General features: G+C 44.1%; 1 protein-coding gene across 8 annotated transcripts in view; it reads left to right on the forward strand.

Moving 5' to 3' along the window:
- AUTS2 (activator of transcription and developmental regulator AUTS2) overlaps positions 1 to 19,640 on the forward strand; it is a 1,120,208-nt gene that overhangs the window by 172,362 nt on the left and 928,206 nt on the right. The window lies entirely within an intron of this gene.

Here is a 19,640-nt window from a genome sequence, read left to right on the forward strand (position 1 = left end):
CAGTGACATCACTACAAATAACTTGGGGGCTGAGTCTGACGCCTTTTCACATGCAGAGCAGTATTTTATTTTGCAAGCATTGATGCCCACGTTAATACTAAATGTAGGCGCGGCAGCATTGGGCCGATGGATATTAACCGTGGCCCACAAGACATGGTATAATTGCAGGTTTATTTATTGGCATTGTGTTATTAATGGGGTCATACCTGATGGTTGCATCAGTGGATTTATATGAGCAGTACGGTTAATGATTTGAAAGTGATCTCCGGAGCTTGTAATATGTGGTGTCTCTTGCCTACTTTTTAAAAATAAATAAAAATGAGCTTATTAGTGCACTTGAAACTTGGCAGCTTCTACAGAACGTCTCTGAGATATTTGAAGCCAAAATGAAACCTCAGAAGGGCAGGGGGAGACCAACACATGCAAGTTGACACCCAAGACTGACTCCCGTTAATTTCAACGGAGCCAGGATTTTATGCTTTGTTTGTATGCCTCATTGGCCCAGGGAAGTTGCCCGTGTTTGTGCAACTGGAGTAAAACCAGCGAAAGAATGTCGTCTTAACAAACGTGACTGCAGCAACATTGGAAACAAGTGCATCTCTGACCCCCGCACCTTCCTACCCCGTCTCACACACACAGAGGAAAGGTCTTTTTGCCCATGGTAAATTGTAGCTCAGCCAGCACCAGCTGTCTAATCCTTTCCTTTTGCTGTCCCTAAATAATGGTGTTAAGAGGGATGGAAAACAGTTATGCAGGGTGCATTTTCATTATCATGGGTGTGGAGAGATTAGAGAAGGAGGTGGAAGCTACTGAGAGATGAATAGTATCTATCAGCCTGTGAGGAAGTTGGTATATAGCCTTTTAACTTGTTATAACCCTAATGTTCCCTGTCAGAATCTTTGGAAACCCTGAGGGCTGTGATGCACAAGTTGAAGTTTTGGGGAGAGCTTTCCAGGGTTTGCAGGGCATGAAGCAGGATTGTCTTCTCAGGCTAGGTCTAGACTACAGTCCTTTGTCAGAAAAAGCTACGCAAATTGCCCTCTGTAATTTGCATAGCTTTTTCCGATCACTTTTCCAGAAGAGGTTTTTCCGCCATTTGGCCCCGTCTAGACGGGGCCAAATGTTGGAAATCCTCTTCTTTCAGCAGAGCCCTTATCCCTCGTAGAACGAGGTATCCAGGACTCCCCAGAAAAGTGCCTTTGCTCTTCTGCAAAGCAAAAAAAAAAAAAAAAGGCAAGCAGACGAGAAAACACGTTCATTGGACATGGCAGAGTTTTTCTGGGATACCTCTAGTATCCTGGAAAACCCCCACAGTGTAGACGTGCCCTCATTCACTGACCATCTTAAAGTCCCCACATGGTTTCCTAAATGTCAACCAATCCCTTGATGCTAGTGCCCCCCTCATTAGGGAATGCAGCTGATATGAACACTGAGAGCTTTGACTGTTCATTTGATGAGTAATCGACAGTGAGGGAAGGGGTGTTACTGTACCTGAAAATAGAGCAGCTTTGCATTCCAGTCTTACCTGAATGAAACCAGCTTTAGATGTGAGATGGAGTAGAAAGGAAAAGGGTTTTTTTCTGTTTTGGGGGTTCTGGGCCAGCTCTTGCACATAAGGATGGAGTGTATTTTGGAGTAGTGTGCATGCAATCCAGTATCAACAGCGTTAATTTCATGGGGGCTCGAGTGGTGCAAACAGAAAAGAGCTTCCTAAAAAATAATGCCTGTGATCTAGCAGGTGAAGTTACACGGTATAAATGTTTGTGCGGTGAGGGACAGCAGAGACTCAGAGGTGGAGGACTGGCAGGCAGTTGTCTGTCTAACCTGTTCTTATCCTCCAGTGCCAGGGATTCCACTGCCTCCATGGACAGTGTTAACCAACCTGACAGCTAGGGAGCAGACACAATACAGAGTCAGGACACTGAGATTGTATTTGTGGCTCTGTCACTGAGTCACACTGAAATCTGTGGGAAGCCACTTAACTTCCTTGGTATTTTTTTATGAGGTTTAATCATTCCATTAGAGGGGTATTGCGTTAGAGGGGTTGTACGGGGCTTTGTAAAATGGTCATTGAAATAATATTCACCGACTGGATTCACTTTTTGTAGTGAGACCGTCAGCAGTATTCCTGGATGTAATTGCCCAAGGCCTTGGCTTTTTGTTGATTTTTACACCAACGTAATTCCACTGTCTCTAGTCAAGTTACTCCTGATTTACCCTGGTGTGGTGTTTGATACACAAACTCCTGGTGTATGTGCATCAAACTCCTGGTCTTAAGAGGGATGGAAAACAGTTATGAAGTCAGTGGTACAATTCTTGTTGACTACAGAGGAGTTGGAATTTCATTCCTAGTATTAAGTCTCATTTTGATTTAGGAGCCATAAGCTAACACAGCAGGACCCGATGTGGCCACTACTCTAACTGTCTAATTCTTCCAAACTATCCGTTGTTTTCTGCAATGAAATTTTCCATCTAGAAAGGGTAACTAGGCATTTTTTTCTTCATTTCAGACTGAAGACAGAATTTGTTTAGTCTGTTATCCCCACGCTCCCACCTAAAAGTACTCACCATATGATGAGCATATGGGCAATATCTATTTGATAGACCAAGTGGGTGGGGGAATATTTTATATTGGACCGTCAGTGGGTGAGGGAGACATGCTTATACAGTGTTTTTCTTCAGCTCTTGAAAGCTAGTTTCTCTCACCAAGATAAGTTGTTTCAATAAAAAGATATTCCCTCGCCCACTTTCTCTTGCGTAGCTTGGGACCAGTATGGCTGCAACAACACTGCATATATCAGCGGATAAAATCCACTGTACCTGGATGTAAAAACTGAGTCCATGAATGTGATAGAGATGCTACAAAATTACTCTGATTATATATACATAAGTTTTATTGGGATATGTTAGAATTAACAGGGGTTCGGGAAGGCAATACAATAGTGGTAGGGGTCTGGCCAGGGCAGGCATTGTCCTTTGATGTATAAACGTGCTCTTGCCCTTCGTTCTTGCAGTCTAGGAAGATAGATAAGCATGCAGTTGAATAGTGTCATCTTTGTTTTTTTTCTTGCTTGTTCTCACTTGCTCTGGGGGGAAGGGATAGCTCAGTGGTTTGAGCATTGGCTTGCTAAATGCAAGGTTGTGAGTTCAGTCCTTGAAGAGGCCACTTAGGGCCAAAGTCTGTCAGGGATGGTACTTGGTCCTGCTGTGAAGATAGGGGACTGGACTTGATGACTTTTCAAGGTCTCTAGCAGATAGGCATCTCCCTTCATTTCATTTTAAATACTTTCAGGGTCACATCCTTTGTAACCTCCGTAACCTGCTGATTCGGGAAGTATGTAATGTAGAAAAGTGCTGGTCTATCTGAAAATCCCTGAACAGTAACCAGGGGTGGGTATAATAATATGAATCACCTGCCTATTAATGTTAATTGTATAGGAGTTCATATTCCTAAATAAGGATTTAAGAGAAGTAGTTGATAGATGTGTAAATTTACATATTAAAATGGATAAAGGAGGGTAACTGGTGCTAGGTCATTGCTCACTCGGAACGTTGCATTGGAGGGCGAGGTCGAATGAGTATCTGCAATAAGAAGATCCGTTTACTCCATCGGCTCCTGGGTCTCCTGTTGCTTCTCTAACAAGTTTTATATTGAGTAACTGTCCTACTGTAACCCATGCACCTACTGGGTGTGGTGCACTGTCCTATCGAGTGGCACTGAGACCACTTACAGAGGGAATAATGAGTCTCCTCTATACCATAACTAATAGCCAGCTGGTTTTTAGCTCTTGTGGGAGAGGCTCATGCTCTGAGCTCCAGAGGTCCGCTTGTCAGCGTTATGCTTCCGTTTATTGCACTGCTTGAAATAGCGAAACAAGAAGAAAAGTGGTGCATAGCAAGAGAGATTTCAGGGGTGGATGAAATGCTGTCTGTGAATGTGTGGTTGCTGTGGTTCTCAGTTTGCTGGCAGGTCCCTGGCAGTCCACTGTTATTTCTTTCTTGAAGTAGACTGGGAAACATTAGTGACTCTTTGTCAAGTTTCAGAGGCTCTTGAGGGTCACCCGCAAGCTGATTTTCCTCTTACTCTGCTTCTCTCTTGCTCTGAGCAGGTGCTGATGGGGCTGGAGACTACATGTCACTCTGTGGAAGAAAGGTAGAAAAATCTGAAAAAGTAGTTGCCTAGGTGACAGGAGGAGAAAATATCTTGTACTAAGTAGGATTCTACTCCTGGAGCCAGAATGCCTCTCTGTTCCTAAATTAAGGCAGGGTGGAGCTTTGATGGAAATATGTTGTCCTGTCCCATGATTTGGGGGTGTATTCAGCCATAGACAGGGAAGAGGTTGATAATACCTAATGCTTAGAATAGCTTTCATCAATAGCTTTCAAAGCATTTTACAAAGGAGATCAGTATTAGCATTCCCATTTTACAGGTAGGGCAACTGAGGAGCAGAAGTGCAGCTCACCTTGCCCATGGTCACCCAGCAGGCCAGTGGTAGACCCAGTGGTAGGATCCTCCTCTTCTGAGCCTCAGTCCAATGCTCTAACCCAATGGGCTGACATTGCTTGTCATAAAAGCGAGGTGTCACGGGGTTGCTGTTGTGCCCCCCCCCCCTTTTGCAATAGTTACTGCCGCACGGCGGGGTGAGGGGTCCGGGCCTACCCTCTCTCCGGACCCTGACCCAGGGAGTCTCCTGACGGTAACAGGCGAGGGTTCTGCCCCCAAACACGCCCGTTCCCGGGTTCCACGGCCTGCCCTGGGTCTGGTTCACCTCGCCGGCCTGCTGTCGGCCTGCCGCCTGTCCGCCTTACCTCTCTCCCTGCTCCTCCCCCCTTTGCTTGCCCCCGGGGGCCTTTTTATTGCGTTCCCCTTCGGCCCCGGCGGATGCCCTAATTTCCGGGCACGCGTCCCCAGACGCGTCTTGAGGCCGTGCCTCCGACCCTGGCTCCTGCCGTCCTTGCGCGCCGGCGGCGGTTTCCTCCCCGCCCGCCGAGGTTTGCTGCCCTACAAAGCGGCAGGGGTTGCCTCACCCCGCCGTACTCCGCTTCCGGCCCCAGCCGTCCTGGAACGGCCGCGGCCACGGTTGCTTCACCGCCTGCCGTGGTTTGCCGCACTTGAAAGTGGCGGGGTTGCTTCACCCCGTTACACGAGGCCTCCTGAGCCTGATGGAATCTAGGGGTGTGAAATGATTCTTCTGATTGTTGACAAATGCTTCTGGGCTTAGCAGGTTGATATATGGTGTAAAGGTGAGATTTTTAAAAATGTATTAAGCATGGAAACAATTGGTTTTGAGGGGTGGAAAGAGCCGTCCTTTTTTCTGCTACATTTTCTACGCTCCGCTCGCGAGACTGAGTTTGATTGTCCTGTCGAATTCTCAAAATCACTTTGGCTGGCCACACAAATCTAGATTTTTGCACTACGGGCCAGATTTTCTGAAGTGCTTGGCACATTGTGTGCCTATTAAATGAGTTCTGGAGAGACTCTTGCTGTCACAATTGCAGATGATGGATGCAAGCGTTATTAAAAATCTGACCCTTCCATGTTTCGGCACCTTAATGGGGGAGGTGAGCTCTCTTGAGAATTTGTCCTTGGTTTTGGGCACTGAGCACTTCAAAATATGTCCCTACATAAGCCTTCCAAACCTGTGATGGAAACCCAATTTAGGGTGTGTCTAGATTACAGGGTTTTTTCAAAAAAAGTGGCCTTTTTTTATGAACTTTTTATAAGGCTAAGTTAAAATGTAAAACCTAAGTGCCCATGCATACAATGAGGCTACATCTAGACTGCTGCCGCATTCTTTCAAAAGTAAACCAAAAGAACGTGCCAGTTTTTTTGAGCAGGGAAAACCTTGTTTTACGAGGAAGAATGCCTTTTTTTCGAAAGTGCTCTTTCCAAAAAAGGCGCTATGGAATGCAAACTGTGCTTTTTCGAAAGAGAGCATCCAGACTGCCAGGGTGCTCTCTTGCAAAAAAGTAGCTTGCTTTTTCGAAAGTACTGGTTGTAGTCTAGACGCTCTTTTCCGAAAGAGGCTTTTTTGAAAGTATCTTTCGAACGAGGCTTGCAGTCTAGATGTAGCCTCATTGTATGCATGGGCACTTAGGTTTTACATTTTAACTTAGCCTTATAAAAAGTTCATTTTTCTGAAATGGAGCTGTGGTCACATACTAACCATACCCTCTCTGTCTCATTAGTAAATACTATTTCTGTAGCTCTGGTTGCATTCAACAAATATAGCTGTAATTGTTAAATTGCATTTCCTGTGCACTTAGACGTGATTAGCCTAATCTAAAAGGAATTTTTAGGCTTCCTCAAATTTTAGGCTTGGAAACTTTGGTATGGTTGGATGCAAGATTCCCATAACAGATTTAGGTTTTTCTGAACATTTCACCAGACTTTGGTTTTATTAACTACATAATGTTATAAGGTTTATTTGTCAAGGATATAGGATATAGAGATTCTCAATGAATTTGGAATTGAATAGGTTCTGCTTAAATTCCTCAAGCTCCAGTGACCATAATGTTCAGTCTGGGTATATTGTATCATTAGCGGGTTACTGAAGCTGAGTGAGGCATGAACTCACATCTATGGAGACATGAGACGGGTTGGATTTTTTTGTATTATTATCTGTACTTTTCAAACAAAGGCCAACTTCATTCTCTAAATGTACTTAAATGTCTAATTTCCACCCAGTGGAAAGAAGAGATTAACTTTCCAGTTAATTGACAAAGCTCAACTCAGGTCAGAAATTAATACATGGGGCCACCTGTTTTATGGGGGGTTTTCCCCCTAGAAAGATGGCAGAGTTCAGTATTTAGGCTGCTAAATTCAGAGGGACACATTCAGAGAGAAATTAGTAGCCAACCTTGGCCCGGATGCAGACCCCAGTGCCAGCTTTATTGTCCTCAATGGGTCATCCCTGAAAATGTACATTTATTGCGTGATTGCCATCTGCTTGAGCTCTTTATGGCATATGCATCATAACTAGAAAGGAGTCAAGTGCTGATGACCATAAATGTTTTAATTAACAATGATCTTCAAATCTTTGCAGTGGAGCTGCACAGATGTAATTGAACAAAGACGTTGATCCTTTAGGTAGAACCCAAGTAACTATTGTAGCAGTATTGGTTCTGCAGGGGCTAACAGAAATAAGCAGTACTAGTAATAATATGGCCACTAGCAGATGTACCAAGAGATCTTTTGCTGAAAATAGGTCCATTATTACAAAGACCATTTACAGAGTAAAATTGTGCTTTAACGTAATGTGGTGCAAGTTCACCCCACGTTACCAAATGTGCACATGAAAGAACAGTTACATTTTACTTTTGAAAAAAACATTTAATGTATAATTAGAAGGTACTAAATTCAGAGCTTTAATCAGACATATTGACTGAAATGACTTAGGTGCACTCATGAATGACGGTTTCCTTCATTTGTACGTTTTGTGTAGTGTTTTGCTTTTTGTTGCCTTATTTTGTAACTTCTGACATCCTCTTTGGTTATATGGCTGGAGGAAGTGCTTTCCTGGCCTGCAGGCTGACCTACGTGGGTTTCAGAAGTCCCTTTGCATGGATCTGGTTCTTCATATGATTGTAGTGTTAGGTCAGGGCTGAGACACACATAGTCAAAGGAATTATAAGTGCATCAGTCTTTGATCAATGCATCTTCCCCAGTATTGAGAACCCATCTCTTCTTGCTATTAATTGACCTAGAGATGTTATTCCCTGTTTGGAAAAAATGGCATCTGTCATAAGAAAGTGTGGAATGAAATATAGCGCTAGATAACAATATGCGTATTTAGGCTGTTGAGTAGCTTGCGTTGCTTTAAAATAAAGATACAGGTGGTGGAGATGTATATTACTTTTAACTGCAGGGAAGTGCTGTTGCAATTGGGTTATTGGTGAGAATAAAGGATGTGACATTCGTCAAATGAGCTCCTCCTTGTACATATATCTATTAAATACCTGTTGGAGCCACTGGATTGTCTTGGCCTCCCCTTACCTGCAATCTGTATGGCAGCACTGTCGCTGCTGGGAATGAGAATGGAATTATTCAAATAATCTAGGCCAGCGACTCCTTTTTCTTTATTTACACTGAGCAGTTTTTGTTTTGGAAATGCAACAAAGCAAGACTCTACCCTGACCTTGCAAGACTGCAGAGCTACACCGAGATAAATGAAAGCGCCTGTTGTTTGAGGCAGCTGGGGATTTATGGCATTCTAGGAGACTCTGGCTCCAGCGTGGATTGTTGGCAGCTGTACAGATAATGAGTGTGATAGCAACCCGGCTGCATTATTTCAGATGTGTTTAAATCTTATTTTTTTAGCACTGTAAGGTTTTATATTCACAGGCTACCAGAATTTTACAAGGAACGGAGGGGGACAGGGGGAAGAGGAAATCCCATCACAGTACTCTTTTTTGCAAGGCTAAACACATAAATCCAATTTAAACCAATGACCTGACCTTGTTTTCATGTAGGAAAGATAGAAACCAATTATTTATGTAGTCGACAACTTGATTATCCAAACCTCAGTTACCCCTAAACCCTCTCTGAAACAGGGAGATGCCACCCTGCCTCTGGTAGAACAGCATCTTCCTGTTGCCCACCAATGATTTGGGACTGGGAGACCCATTGTAAGAGGATTTTCTCCGTTAGCCAACTGGTGAACAAAAGCAAAGCGAATGCATCACAAAGTATGCTGTTATCTGAATGATCGCTTCAGTGATTTCTGGTAAAACTTTGCAGTGTGCCAGTAAATCCACTGTAGTGTCTCTTGTACACGCTGTAAGGTCTTTAGTGATGTGGTACCTACAGCATTGATTCCTGGATCTTTATTGGGAGTCGAGAGAGTCTGCAAACAATGTATATGGATGATAAATGTTTAAATGTATCCTTCAGCAAAGCAGTCCTAGCATAACTGCAGCGAGTATTCCCTTAGTTAACAAAAGCAGAATCATCCATGCTTACCTGGATTCTTTTAAATAAGGGTTTGTGCTGTGTGCTATCTGTATTATTTGTTTAGTAAGAGCCAACATTGTGTTTGGCTTTGTGCATAACATAAAGCAGAGACATACACTGTATGTAATAGACAGCAGATCCAGGTCATGAGGACAAATTACTGTGAAATAGCATGGATCTGTTGTTCTGCAGGGTGTATTACAAAGTCTTTTTTCTCTTAGGCTTTTGGGGGAAGGGACAAGTCAATGTTGGGCTATGATGGGTCTCTTATTTGTGCAATGATATGGGGCAAGTGGGTATTCCTCCCCCTTCTGATTTGGGGAGTTGCTAGGTTTTATTTTTGTTGGTCTGTGGTTGGCCTGATTTCAAAGGCCATCAAAATCAAATTTATTGTATCTTGCCTCTCAGGGCATCTTGGGTTACATGTGCATTTTATAGCTTGTAGAAATTCATATCAATGAACCAACTGAAAATGTTACGTCCAGAATTATGGTACTGAATATTATTCAAGGGAAGACATAGTGATGTGGAATCATTGCAGATAAGTAATATGAAATCATATGCAGATATTGGCACCTTAATTACACTGTTATAGTAGAACATCAGACTTAATGAACTTCTTTGGTATGGGGGTGCTTTGTAACTTTGAACAAATGTTACTGTTTTTTTTTTTAAAGTTTACAACTCCACATTGACTTAATACAGCTTGGAAACTTTACCATGCAAACAAAAAATGTTAATTTTAACTATCTCAGTTTAAATGAAACACACACAGAAGTAGTTTTCCTACCTTTTTTTCAATTTTTAAAAATTTCCCTTTTTTTAACTAGTTTTCATTTAACACGGTACTGTACGGTATAGTATTTGCTTTTTTTGTCTCTGTTGCCTGATTGCATATTTCTAGTTCTTGGGAAATGTTATGAACTACCCCAATTCCCTAGAAATTGTGTGTGGCTGACTGGTCAGTTTGTAACTCTGAGGTCTACTGTATGTATCTATCTACATTTTAAAACATGAATTTGTATTGCAGGAAACAATCCATGCATACATTTGTAAATGTTAGGTATATTATTTTATCACAGCCTCTGTCAGATCACAAACTTCAAAAATTACATTTGGACTTTAATTCCGTAATAAGTTGTATGTGACTACGATACATTAAATATGTTACATGAAATTTTTCCACGTTAGGCCAAAGTTCATTAATATGTGATTGTTTTCCTATTTTTGTGTATTACAACTGTTGCTAACAGTATTCTGACTTCCACTGTAAACTCTTTCCTCGATATGTCCCTAACTTGCTTGCAAATCCTTTGTGCCTAAAAGTTTCTGTATTTTGTAGGAATATAAGGCAGGCAGGGACTTCAAGAGGTCATCAAGTTGAGCCCTGTGTGCTGAGGCAGGACAGAGTAAATCTAGACTATCCTGACAGGCGTTTGTCCGAATGGTTCTTAAGTTTCCAACGATGGGGATTCCACCGCCTTCCTTGGAAGCCTGTTCTAGACCACCTGCAGTGAGCAGGGATGGCCGCTTACTGACCCTGAGGAGGTAGAGCCCCTCTCTAAGCCCGGATGGGCTAAGTTGGAGCCTGCCTCTTTAAGTCTGCAGCAGCCTCGGGGAGGGGTAGGAAGTATAAAAGCCAGGCCCAGAAGCTCAGTATAGGGCTGGCTGTTGGAGGGAGCGGAGGCCTATGCTGAGGAGCTGGCTGCGGCTTACAACTGGTCGGGGCCACGAGGCCCCGACCCGGAGAAGGAGACCCTTTCCGCCCTACATCTAGACAGGGACCATACAGACCGTGGGGACCCACCCCAACCAGGGAACAGATACAACTAGAGGCTGGAAGTGGCCCAGGGGAAGCAACGAATGATCAGGCGGATGTGATCGCCCTTTAAGCTGGGTCAGCAGGCTTCGGTGCGGATCCCCTGCTATTCCCAGTGGCTGCGAGGCCGCCACTGCTAGGGCCCTGGGCCAGGATGTGGGGGAGTAGGGCAGGCCCACGTCCCCCCTGCCACCTCTGCATTTGGGCAGCAGTCTCCCCCTTTCCACTTGACTGCAGAAACTGTTTGTTTGTCTGCCCCGCCCTGACCTGGGGCCCGGGTCGCCATTTTGACTGTGGGGAATTGTTTGTTGCTTGGCCCGCCTTCCAGGTCTGGGTCTTAAAGGGGCCACCAGGCTAGGACGTACAGGCCCAAGCACTGTGCAGGGACTCAGGACCGAACAAGAACTCGTACACCTTCCTTTCCCTTCCCTGTAGTTTAGGTCCCACCCTCGTATTCCACCTGAATCTCTCTTGCAGTGGATCAAGCCTATTGCTTCTTGTCTTGCTGTTGGTGGTTGAAAAGAAAAATTGACCAGTCCTCTTTACTACTGCCCTTAATATATTTGAAGACCTATCTTCAGCCACCTTTTCTCAGGAATAAACATGCCCAGTTTTCTAACCCTTTCTTTATAGGTGAGGTTTTCAGTACTTTCGGGACCTGACTTGTCCCAAACAACTCCAGTTCCCTTCCTAGCTTTGCTCCTGTCTTCAGCTGCCAGCCCCTTCCCCACTCTGGCCCTGGGTGCCAGCCCCACTGCCACCTGCTCCACCTGGGTTGCTGGCCCTGCTGCCACCAGTCCCAGATCGATGTTGCCAGACCAGAGAGTCCTGGTTATCAGAGGTCCAGCCTGTACCATGTTGCCTAGTATCAAAAGTGTATGATTTTTTTTCTCTTAAAGCTCTGATCCTGCAATCCGATCTGCACTTGTGGACTCTTGCACTTCCACACACACCCCGTGGGTATGAGCAGGTCACAGTATTTGTCTAGTAAGTAGAAATGGAACTGGGATTCGAGACCTGGTTTCAGCTTCAGGCTCAGCTGCAAATTCCTGTGTAACCTTGGGCAAGTCACTTCTCTAATTGATATAGGCTCTTATGTCCCTCATATCTGAAAGCCTCAGGATCATGAATGGATTTTATCCCCAGAAGGGGTCAAGGGTCTGTTTTTCTCAGGTATTTAGGTACCTAAGGATGCAAACGAGTGCCTAGTGGGATCCAGGCCAGGTCAACACTGGAAGCAAAAATCGATGGAAGATACACTATTCCAGCTATGTGAATTGCGTAGCCGGACTCAGCATACCTTGCACTGATTTTCTGGGGTGGCCCCACAGCAGGAAGTCACGGGGAGAAATTCTCCCATCAGCTTCCCTTAGTCCTTGCAACTACAAGGAATTCTGGGGTCAACAGGAGCACTTTTAGCATTTGATTTAGCAGGTCCTTACCAGACTCACTAAACTGAATGCTGGAAGATCGACCTGTGAAAGTGTAGATGAGCCCTCAGTGTTCCCTGTAAGCTTTGTGCTTCTGCAGTCACTCAGGAGAGATTCAAATGCCCTCCAGCTGATTAGGAGTGCCGCAGCTAGTTTTTTTTTCTTCTGGTGGTGCACATTTGTACATGCCTTAGTGCACATAAAATTTATTCCTCACACGTGTCGAAAAATTCCAGACATGAATGGAAAAGATTTAAGGGAACATTGCTTGTCACCACTCCACTTGTTCAGGTACCTGATCCTGGAATGTATTGAAGCACGTTAGTAATCCCATTACAATCAATGGGGCTCCTCTTATGCTTAGTTATCTGAATCAGAATCCTGCTTGCGCAGTCTGATAGTTCTTACGCCACCAACATATCTCTGTCTTCTCCTCCTATGATGCTGTTTGCTTCAGTGGCTCCCTTGTTGTGTGTAACTTCACTTTTTTAAATAGGATTGGCTTGTAGTTGAGCACTCTGCCTGGAGAATCAGTGGACTGCTCTTTCGTCTGGTCCCTACCCTTTGGCCTGCTGTGTAGCTCTACCTGAAATTGGATCTCCTGCCAGCATAACTCTTAAAGTCATTGGAACGTATAAGCTCTCCCATTGCAACAAGATGCAGTCTGAAGAGAAAGGACATCGGATTATGTATTTTTTGAAGAGCTTTATTATACTTTTAAAAGTAATTTTTTTACAAATTTGCAAGGGTCATTTAATACACTACAAGATTGCCTCTAAAATTCTCCAAGTGATACCCTGCTGGGTATTTAAAGATGTTACCCCTTTGAGTCAGAACAGAACAATGCCAAAGAGAATCTGCAGAGATAACAATAGGACGTCAAAATGAAATAACGCAAGGGCAAGGCAACTTTATGGAGATGGCACGACAGCAGGAAAGTAACCAAAATTAAACTGTCAGTTCAGATTTATCAAAGATGTTCTCATGTCAGCTAGAAGACACATCAGTACAAGTGACTGGGTGATGTCAAGGTGATGGCAGAATGATGTCTGACCCATTAAGAGAGATGCTTTTGCAATGGTGGTGGGACAGGAAACCATGTCAGCAAAGATGATGTCAGAGGGACACATTTTGCACATTATATTTTACATGGAGCATTGTTTCTGCCAAAACAATCAGAGTTTATTGCAGACAAATGTCCCAGAATCCAAAGAGGTTCCAAATTGTGGCTGCTATCCATGGATCAGCCACAAGAGGCCGAGGAATTGCAGCATAGACCATGTCCCGTCATAGTCCTGCAACAGGAGGCACTATTGCTGGCCACTCTGAGATAATTAAATTCACCACTGTGGACTGTTCATGTGGCTTGCTATAGGAAAGCTCCTTTTTTCATGGATGTAGATTTAAATTAAGAAATGGATGCCTAGCCAAGCTCTGGGCTCTGTAATATTGGTGATAATCCAATCAGTAAAATCTCAGCAGCCTTAACATAACCATTTCAATGGGAACTTGGCTAATGGATTGTTTACAGGTAGAAAAGCTGGTGGGGGACCCCAATATTGCTCACCACTGCCTCCAGCTATAACGGATATGCGGGTGAGCGGTAGGTTTGTGCAAAAATAGATACCAAGGTAGACTTGGATGCCAGGTGGAACTGAACCTGGGACCTCTGGAGCTTTGTGCATGAACATCTATTGCATGAGCTAAAAACCAGATGCCCATCAGCTAAGGCTGTAGAACAGCCTCATTATTATCTCTGGTCGTGGCCTCAGGGTCACTTGTCGACTCTCCGCTAAGCACAAATGCTTATTGGACAGCCGACAAGCTTGTCAACTAGTGGACCACCCTTTGCTGCCTCTACCAGAAAGAGGCAACAAGGCCAGGGGGGAAAGCGGGTACTTCAAAGCAGCAGTGCTGAGTGGAGCCTGGGGCCAGACCCCGGGCTCCACGCGGTGCTGCTGCTTTGAAATTCCGTGAGAAGCCGGATGCTGGGCTCCTGTGGCAGCGTTTCAAAGGAGTCTGGGATCAGCTGGGGACTCCCCAGCTGACCCTGGGCTCCATGCGGCACTGCTGCTTTGAAGCGTCGCGGGGAGTCTGACTCCGGGCTCCCACAGAGTTTCAAAGCGGCAGCGCCACACAAAGCATGTGGTCAGTGGGGATTCCCCAGCTGACCCTGGGGTCCACATGGCGCTTTCGCCTTTAAGCTGTGTAGGGTTCTTTCTACACTTCAAAGGTGGAGATGCCCTATCGACTAGTCGCAGAGTCGATGCCAAATGCATCGGCTATTCGATTAGTCAGTTACCCGCTATTTACCATCCCTAGTGTGGGTTACTGTTCCAGGATGAACACTATAAAAATGGGGGTGGAAGTAGGTCATATTTTCGAGAGATCATTGCGTCAGAATGTTTAGGGTCATGAAGAGGACGACACTGTGTCCACTCACATACTTAAGGTTTTCTTTGTAGACTTATGGGTGACGAGAACTGGAACTTTATTGACTTGAAGTCTTAGTTTCTCCAGCGCACTTCTTTGGAAAGGGATGGATTGTGTGACAATGTTCCAGGTGCAATTTTAGAGAAGTAGGCGCCTTGGTCCGTAGTGCATTCACCTCTGGAATGAAACTTTCATTTTCCTTGTACCATAGTTATGCAAGTTAGCACTCCTTTTTTGAGATAAGATGCTCTTACAGGATACCACACGCACATCTCCCCTGATGCCATCCTCTGAGGCACGCTCCATCTGACACCACTTTGAAGGTATGATTTCCCTGTTAGTTAAGCATTTGCATTCGCCCTCGTTCTGTGTCCTGTATAACAAAACACAAAAGACAATATAAAGTATTCCAGCCCAATAATAAATCCCCCATCTTCCCATACACAGTCAGTGCCAGCTGCAGTTTAATTAAACTCAACAGTTCACAGGTGTTCATGGGAAAGACTAACACAACAGTGCTCTCCTCTTTAGGGCTCATTAACATTTATCAGAGCTCTTTAAATTTCAGACACTAACACCACCAAACTAAACCAGCTAGAGATTTACAAAAGGAGATGAATTACAGTCAGAAGCACCCTCGCAGTTGGCACCAGCCACATTCCAGCTAAATCCAACAGCTTCTGTGTGTTCATGGATGGGTCTTTGTTAAAAAAAAAAAAAATAAACCTCTGCTTTCATAAAAATGTCCAGAGCGTCTCATACAGAATCTCATGCCTGTCTCCATAGCTCGTTAAACAGAGTTGTAGCCCAGTGGGAGACCCACGGTCTGTGCTTGAAAATCATGCAAACCCTATGGAGTCCTTCACTGCCCCAGGAGCTATTCCTTTTGAATCCATAATTGTTAGGAAGGCCATATTGATTACCCTTGACTGATCTGATGCAGGATTAACCTCTCTAGTCCGGCAACATCCATGGTCCGGCATGATTTTAATTAGGTGGGTGTCTCCTTATCATGGGGCGGCCAAGTTTCCTGCAGCCCTATAAAGTTTGTTTTACGTCTGCGGACGGCACTTTGAGAACGAGAGTTCTAAGACTATGTGTCCTGTGTGAAATGGGAGAAGCTGAGCCAGGAACGGAGCAGTCTGCTGTCCCTCACTCTGCAACAAGTAGTGAGGATGATCACCCTCTAACAGGGAACATGGACAATGTTAATTATAGCAAGGGGAAACTGGGAGGGAAAATAACTTCTGTTTTCGTTGTATGCTGGGAATGGTTTTGATTTTAGCCAAACTGTTCTAGTTAGTTTTCTCAGCTGGTGTGAGTCTTCAGCTTTTCTTTAAGTGTAGCAATGGACAAAGAGTATTTCTATTTTGTCTCTCAGGGTTTGTGTATTCTTGTAACGGTTTTCTTTAAGTCTGTATCCTTGTGGCTTATCTGAGTGATTAATCAGTGAGCTGGCTGGCCTAGTAGTGACCCTTAGCAGACGAAGGATCTGCCTGGATTCCTACAAGCAAGTAGAGGGAAGATGTATCAGACTCCGCAGACTGCAGCTTTGGTGATCCAAGACACTAACTGAGACTTGGGTGAACAAAACCTTTTGGGATCTCTCAAAAGGTTTTTCTTTTGATCTTTCTTCTTCCTTTGGGTTGTGTGGACTGAACTGTTCGAATTTTACTTATGGCTTTCTTTCTTATTCTGCTGAAGAACTAAAGAGCAGGCCGCTACCAGAGATCTTTTGACAGGAGGTGATCAAGTCTTAACCTGCTCTTGGATATTTTGAAGAGCTCTAACCTCCCAAGAAATATGTGGTGTCTATATGGTGTCTAAAACAAATGATTCTTCCATTTGGAACCTATCTCCCAGATAACTCAATGAGCACAGCTCCATTTTTGGAGATAAGCATGTCTGAGAGAATTGCTTTAATCAGATTAAGCTAAATGTGTGCAGAGGAACCTGCCAAGTAGTAGTTGAGCCATGTGTGGTCAAGATTTAGGAAAAATCAAAGATCCTCATAATTACAGCCCAATTGAGAAACTCAAAAGCCCGGAAGGACCTTTCAAACAGCTACGTAGCAAATTGTTTTTTCACTTTTCTAAACATGTGCTCCAAAGTCTATTATTTTAACTTAGACTTATGGTTAATTCATTCCCCTTAAAAAACAATGTAATGCAAAAGGAGCCATGGGATGGATCTCAACTTCTGAACTTCTTATCAAAGGAGAGAAACCAGATGTTGAGGTGGGTCGTTACTCTCCAGTGGTTTCAAGGTTACCTTTTATCCCCTATGGAATTAAAAAAGCCAGTGTTTATGATCAGATCAGTTCCTACCTAAGACGAAGGGAAAACCCGAACACTTTAAAGTGTAATCTTTTTAATTTCATGTCTTGTGAAACTGAAGACTCCACGAATTAGGTTATTTCTGGTTTCAAGGTAATAGTAAGTTGCTCCACTCTCACTTGAGTGTTTCTCGGGGGACACGCACACTCTTACTGAAGGCCAGTTTATTTCTGTTTAAGAATGAAATCAGTCTGAAAGTGAGAGTCAGCCAGGATGCATGCGTCACGTCTATGGCAGCGCCCTGTCCATGTAAGTAGAATGGCTACAGCTTTCCACGGCTTTGCTACCCTTACTTCTGCACTGCCTTCAGTGCTGGGCAGTTGGAGAGCCGTGGTGCTCAGCTCCGGAGGTAGCACGCTGTCAGCAGCAGTAATGGGGACAGTACCATATGCAAGACACCCTTACTTCTGTGCTGCTGCTTTCAGAGCTGGATGGCCAGAGAGTGCTGACTGAGAGTCTAGCTGTAACCACTACCAGGTGGATTTGAACCTGGGACTTATGAAGCTTAAGTATAGGAGCCTCTACCCTCTGAGCTAAAAGCTAGCTGGCTCCCAGCCGATACTATAGAGGTCTCTTAATCTTAGCTGTGGTCTAGTTGCCACTGCATGGGGCAGTGAACCACACTAGGTGCGTGGGTTTCATAAACAGCAGTGGGAAACTAAAGGTGACAACCCCCATTCCAGCCATCCTTACTCCTGCACAGCTGCTAGTGGCAGCTCTGCCTTCAGAGCTCAATTGTTGGCTAGAAGCTGCCACTTTCCAGCTGCTCCACTCTAAAGGCAACGCTGCTGCCAGCAGCTGCGCAGAAGTAGAGTTAGCCGTTCGCAACCTCCGCACAGCAACCTTGCAACCACCCCACAACTCCTGCAGGACCCCTACAATTACAACACCCTGAACTTTGAGATGGAAATGTCTGAAATCACAATGCTTGCCATTTTCAAAATCCTATGATTGTGAAATGAACCAACACGGACCATGAGTTTGGTGAGACCCTACTTATTAAAAGGAAGACATTGGAGTATTCCCTCATTGGCAAGCCAAGATTGGGGAGCACATCAGTATTTTAATTTGCTCTTAATTTTGTCTCTTGAATGAACCCAGGTACACGGAAACCCATTGAGAGAGTCAGTGTATGAGCTACTTAAAGCAAGAAAGAAACTGTAGTGTGTGAGGAAAGTAAGGGCTTTCATTAGGCTCATGTTGCCAGGGAAAAAGGCTTCCCACGTCTGTACATACTGAGAATTGCTGATTTGTTTGGAGGTCTTGTCAGCTTGGCAGCTTGATTTGTGTTGTGACTAAGAGGAAAATAAGCAAAAAGAAGGGATGGGGGAGGAGGGAAGAAACTCTTCTCTTTCTTGATGGTATATGTGGGTGTATGTGTACATGCAAATTAAGTGTCTTAGGATCCTTTGCCTTTGCTTGACAGGTTTTCGCGTTGTTTCATAAAAAAGAGGGCAACATGCCTGCTATGGTTTCTCTCAGAAGCAGTTTTGTGAACAACAATAAAACCGATGAGCTGCGAGGCCTTACCCACCCTCTGCAAAACTCTCTTGCAAAACTTTCTGCACCTTCCTTTGAAGTAGGCAAGCACTTACATGTGATTAGAGAATGTCAGAGCACCCATTTTTTGTTTTTGTTCCCCCCCTCCTATCGAGCTCAGACACTGTGGGCAAATCTGATTTTGGTTTCACTGCCTGAAAGGGTCTGATCCAAAGTCCATTGAAATCAGTGGGAGCCTTTCTATTGACTGTGATGGTCTTTGCATCAAACCCTAAAAGGGCGATAATAGTGGTTATCCTCTCCTCTCCACCAGCATGATGTGAAAATTAATAATTTATCAAATACTTAGAGGTTAGGCAGATGAGCGGTTCTATAGAAGTACCAAGTGTTAGCAACAAGGTAGGTAAGCAGTCAGAAATCAGAAACTAATCTTCAGGAATTGAAGAGGCCAGATGCACTTCCTGCAGAAGCAAGGTTGTTTACTCCGTTCTGCTAGCTCATATTGAATAAGAAATACTTCCCTTCCAGCCCTCACTTGTCTGGGGGAATTGTTAAAATGGTTACCCTGCAGCATCCTAGAAGCAGTTGTGCGGAACTGTTTGTTACTTCGGGGCTCTCTCTGGATTTTTAGTTACACTAAAAAATTTAACTTACTAAGAGTACGATCATACTACGCAGCTTTTAGTGCTGACGCAGTCTTGTCACTAAAAGTCAGTGTGTGTGAATGCTGTTTGTCAGCACTTTTGCTGACAAAATACTTCTCACCCCAATGAGGGGATTTTTACTTTCACTTGCCATGGCAAAACTTTGTCATTCTTGGGAGAAAGGGGGTTAAGTGCTCATGAACAAGTTTTGTTGATCAAGTGCAAGTGTAGACATACCCTAAATAATCTGAAAGGTGTCCTCTGAATCTACACGAATCTGGCTAGGTTTTCAAAAATGCCACTATATCTTTAACATGCCATTAAACAACTGGATGAAAGGGGAAATAACTTGTAAGGCCGTCATTGTAATATTTTGCAGCTTTTGTTCCCTTTACATTATAGTTCCAAAATGAGCTCCAGATGATGCAACATTGTGATTTTTAGTGGTTGCAATATAACAAGGATATTTTCCTGGAAAGTAATATCTGGGAGGTGGAGGAGAGGGAGAAATGCTTTCATCTTGGG

The sequence above is a fragment of the Pelodiscus sinensis genome, chromosome 21 (genome assembly GCF_052426305.1).
Source record: "Pelodiscus sinensis isolate ZL-2025 chromosome 21, ASM5242630v1, whole genome shotgun sequence".
Lineage (NCBI taxonomy): Eukaryota > Metazoa > Chordata > Testudines > Trionychidae > Pelodiscus > Pelodiscus sinensis.